Raw genomic sequence first — 5,317 nt, forward strand, 5'->3', positions numbered from 1 at the left:
TTCATCTTCAATGTCTTGTAACTCGAAATGCCCAACACTGTCGCTTGGGAGAGTTCCATGGTGGAATACTCCTTCTCAGTCTCATCCTTTTCTAGTTCCTCAAAATCGCACTCTCGAATCTCTCCTCCTTCCTCCTCGTCAACAACCATCACTTGGAGCTGCTTGGATTTGCACTTGTGAGTGGGACCCCATTTTTCTTCACACTTAAAACACAGTCCCTTCTCTCTTAGACGGTTTATCTCTGCCTTAGAGAGTCTTCTATTCCCCCTGTGGTTGCTGCTTCCGGTGCTGGGTACTGCGCTAGGTGTCGCAGCTTGGTTACTAGCAACCTTAGAGGTGTCAAGTCCACGATTGTTGGTGACTCGCGTCCCTGATGACGGAGCAGGGCTCTTGGGATTCTCTGAGAAAGTCGAGAATTTGGGTGGGAGTGCAAGTGGGGGTGCCTAAGTCCTCGGGTTTTCCTTCCGGTACAGCTTGGACTCCTTTTTCTGCTTGGCCTTCTCCAACGTCAAGTTTCGGCCTTCAATCTCCGTGGCTGTGTCCATTAGGTCCTCTAGTTGATTGGGCTTTAACACCCGCACATCAGCCTTCACCTCTTCTTTAAGCCCATTCATGAACATGCCCATTAGTGAAGCTTCGGACACGTCATCAAGGGTTGCCGAAATCATCTCAAACGTCTCCCTATATTCAGCCACCGTCCCTGTTTGCTTCAGGCCGGCGAGTCTCTCGTGGTTGTTCCCAGTGTGTGACTGGTGGAAACGTTTAACCACACTCCGCTTGAACTCCCTCCAACTCGCTATCGGCGCTCGCATCTCCGTCCATTGGAACCAGTTCAATGCTTTTCCCTCCAGTCCCACCACGGCAGCATCGAGTTTTTCAGTCTCTGGAACTCCATTGACGACGAAGTAGCGCTCCATCCGAAAGGTCCAGCCTATAGGATCCTCTCCATCGAATAGTGGCATTTCTATACGGCGGTACTTTTGTACTTCCTTCTCTCCCAACACCTCCGTCTCTCTGTTCATATGAGTCCTCCCTGCTTCCATCTCTGGGATTCGTTCACCCCTGTTACGGTCATCTCCCCCTCGATCCTCTCTCGTGTGTTCCGCCTCTCCTTCTGGTGCCCTTACTTCTCGGCGACCCTCATGAGGGGTCTCGGGTAATCTCTGGTTCAGTATACGAAGAATGTTTGCATTTTGCTCCTGTAGCTGAACAATGGTCCTTTGCATTAAGGATCGTTCCTCCCTCGCTTCCATATTGGACCTCTGCAACTCGCCTACTACCCGTCCCACTCCTTGCAGCTCGTTCACTGTCTTTTCCACATTTTCTAGTCTTGCTTCCATCCTTTTGGTACTCACCATTCACAGGGTCGACCCGCTCTGATACCAAAGATGATGGAACTAGTGATTTTATTGCCCGAATAGTTTCAATAGTCAACTACACCCCTTTGTTAGGGAAAATCAAAGGGAAAAATGGAAAATGGTAGCCGACTAACCCTAGTTCCCGTTGGTTCAAAAGATAAAGAAGACCACAATCAGAATCCCTCCCTAACCTTCGAGAGGTCAAGTCTCTCCTCCAGTCCTAAGATCCTTCCTACCCTTTCCCTCCGCACAGCACCCTAGATAACCGTCTCCCCACTACCCTGATCCTTCGTGGGCCCCTTCTCGTGTCTGCCCTCCTTCTCCTGGTGGTCCCCCTTCCTTACTTGGCACCCGGCTTGCAGGATTGGGTTTGTTCCTAGGCTGTCTCCTCCCGTATACCTAGCCCATTAAGGGGCCGGGCCCATCAGATGCTCACTGTTTTAAAATTCTACCACTTGAAACAAGTGTTCAAAATTGCTAAATCACGCACAAGACATCTTGGAGATGTCTATAAATTGTTTGGGTATCAATGGAAGCAAAATATATGAAACTTTTCCTCTCCCCTGTTTTGGACAGCATAGTTTTAGAAGAGAAAGTTAAGTGTAAGAGGCACACAAGCAATGCTAAATAAAAATGTTACTTAAATGTCGGAGTAGATAGATTATATAAGAGTTATAGCCTTGTGTGTTGTTGGAAGCCATAAAATTAGAATTATGAAGCTAGAAACTAATTTAAGCCTACTGTTTGATGCTTCCACATGTTAGAAAACTGCTTTGGATGGTTCAAGAGTGTTTTAAGATTCTTAAATTATGGGTTTCAGTTCTGTTTTTGGCTGTATAGAGAAGGCCATTCGACTTCTCTTTATGGATATTGTATAGAAATGTTAAAATGTACTGAATATAGGATATATATGTATGTGCTCCTGTTTTATGTTAGAAAATTGATTATTGAGGATGAAAAGTATAACAGGTTAGCTACTTAATGCTTCCTCATCTTAGATAATTAAATTAGAAACGAAAACCATGTTAAAAAGTATTATAACAATGATGACTAAGTTCTGTTATTGATGCAGTAAAATTTTAGAATGCTAACAAGTTACTCAACGTTAAATGATAGCTAGTATATGATGATAGAAAACTAAGCTAGGAAGAATTCTGCTAAGACCTTGAGAATCAAGCACTAATTAAGGATAGTTATAATGGTTTGAGATAATGTTTATGAAGTTGAAGTTGGAAAATTGACTACATGATCTAATATGTTTTAATCGTGAGAAGATGATTACTATGAAAAATGATTGATAACTCTTTTGATTAACTAAATTGCTAGCTATCTACATCATATTTTTAAGTTGTTAGAAGAGACGAATTATACTGAAGTGATCACATTTGTGAAAATATATATATAATAGATGTGCTTAATGCTTCCTTGTGATTAATTCAAGTGTGTTAAGATGTTACTTTTATTGCTTAGTTTTGGAGGCATTAAAATGTGCTATGAAATGGCTGTTTGTTATTTTGATTGGTTAACAAATTGTTTGAATGGCTGAACGCATGTTAGTTGATAATAATTTTAAATGGTGCAAGTGATTGACATAGATGGATAATCTATGTTTAAAGTGTTAACAAATCATAATAGAATGAGTAGCTAAGGGAAACATGAGAAAGGGAAAGTTTTAGAGACCTTTAGAAATATAAAGATAAAGTTTTATCCAAGATGACCAACCACTTTAAGAGAGGAGAGTGCTTGAGTGGGGGTTATAGGGAGATTTAGTTAGTTATGGGTTAACCATAACCCTAGTTTTAACTGACCTTATATATGTACTTGTAATGTCAAGATTTAATTGGTGTCCTAGCTTATTAAGAAGAAACCTGGAGCACGGTACCTGCACAAGAGAGCAGACAAAAGGTAGCTTTAATTATTATTTTGTATGTTTTGTTTTGGTTGCATGTCTGTTTGTGCATAATGTTATAGTTAAGCATGAGAACATATAAATTGCCTTACCAGTTATTGCCATGGCCATGTGTATACATCTTGCTGTCCAATATATGCGCATTTAACAGTTGATCAGTTAGCACAGTTGTTTAGTTAATTAGATAGCAGCTGCACAGTTATTTAGTTATTCAAATTATGCAGTTAAGCATATGTTCAGTTATTCAATTATGCATATGATCAGTCATCAGTTAATCAGTTAGCAGCTGCTCAGTTATACAGTTCAGTTAATCAGTTATGCAGCTGCTCAGTTATTCAGCTATGCCAATTGTTAAATGAGATTCAGTTAAATGTGTTGTTCTCTGTGACTTGTTTTGCATGCTCAGTTTTTACCACATGTTAATATATGGAATATGATTACTTCTACTAGGATTGTTTGAATCTTACCCCTTTTTTTCTATGTAACCGTAGGGCCCAGTTGATCCAAGGGAAAAAAGAAGCTGGTGGGAGCTTCGCTAAGCTAAGGTGGAAGAGAAGAAGGATTTAAACAACTAATTGGTCAATGTGAAAAATTAATATATTATGTGTTTATATTTTTCCCTATTTTTGAAGCATGTAAACTGTACGGCTATAATTGTACGTACCTCCATAAGGAGGAGTAGCTAGGGTTAGTTCTTGCATAGCTGTGGGTTTAGTTTGTGTATGTGTATAGATATTGATATTATATATGCGTGATGATATGAATGATTTAGTTATTTCCTATGTAATGTATACATCTAAAGTTTTGAGATGTATAATTTATGACTGAATAGAGCTGAAACGGAATAGCAAATAAATAAATATTTTTAACATACAAATTGAGAACAAATATGGGTCTTAATTAGGAAAATGAAATCATGAGTCTTGAATCAAAGATAATAAGTTCTAAAAATTTCAACTTTTGAAGTGTAAACTCTCAACCATAGTTATTAAATTTGCTCCGATTTGAGTTCTTAGAGTAGGATATTACAGTTTGGGTAAAAAAAAAATTATATATCTATATCTATATATACATATATACACATATATATATTATTTTGCATAAAATAATGGGCTTATTGCAGTTGAACTGGTAAAAGGGTGTGTGTGCATGAGATCCCAGGTTTGAGTTGTAGAAAAGTCACTTTAAGGAGGAATTATATAATGGCGACAAGTAGTGGTACTAGGTGGCATGTGAAATAGCAACATGTGGTAGGCAATGGTGAGGTGGTAACGACACGTGGACATGAGGTGGTGACATGTGGTGGTAGAATTGATGTGGCAGTGATACTTAGAGGTGGCTGACGGTGGCCATCGATGATAAGGTAGCAGCAGCTAATGAAGGTGCCATGTGGCGTTTTAAATATTTTTTTACAAAAATAGGATTAGCAATGAAAAAATTCCGTCACCAAGTTAGAGACAATTTTTGTCGCTAATTAGGAATGAAATTTTTTCGTCATTCCGTCACTAATTAGCAATGAAATTGTAATGGAACAAATTTCATCACTATTTTTGTTGTTAAATAAAAGTTCCATCTCTAAATTCTATTGTTAATCACATGTTTTTTTTTGTAGTGCTAGAAACATGAGGGATCTTTAAAAAAGGTCAAGTAGTTTCACTCCAATCAGCCTTCGACCTCTTCGTCTTCTATCGATGAAGGCTATCAAGGCGCTCTAGTGGCTCATGCACAATGTCGATTCTATAGAGACTGTAGAATTTTTGGCACAGTAGATTTCATTTGGGGCAATGCAGCAGTTGTTTTTCAAAACTGCAGGATTCTCGTAAGAAAACCGCTTGCAGGGCAAGCAAACATAATCACAGTGCAAAGACGAGGCGACTCGTTTCAGAACACCGGAATATCAATAATCAGTTCCCAATTTCGAGCAGCATCGGATTTCAAGCGAGTTTCACACTCATTTGAAACATATTTGGGTAGGTCACACTGCAATATGCAAGAGCAGTTGTCATGAAGACTTACATTGAGGGATTCGTGAATCCATAGGGATGGTCTC

General features: G+C 39.3%; 1 long non-coding RNA gene across 1 annotated transcript; it reads left to right on the forward strand.

Moving 5' to 3' along the window:
* Positions 1-2,635: 2,635 nt before the first annotated feature.
* On the forward strand, positions 2,636-4,054 carry LOC114727564 (uncharacterized). The gene is made up of 2 exons (XR_003738591.1): positions 2,636-3,263; positions 3,759-4,054. It is a non-coding gene; the product is annotated as an uncharacterized LOC114727564 (long non-coding RNA).
* The last annotated feature ends 1,263 nt before the right edge of the window (positions 4,055-5,317 follow it).

This window comes from Neltuma alba, unplaced genomic scaffold (assembly GCF_004799145.2).
Source record: "Neltuma alba isolate B1F8T4 unplaced genomic scaffold, ASM479914v2 tig00012489_pilon, whole genome shotgun sequence".
In the NCBI taxonomy this organism is placed as follows: domain Eukaryota; kingdom Viridiplantae; phylum Streptophyta; class Magnoliopsida; order Fabales; family Fabaceae; genus Neltuma; species Neltuma alba.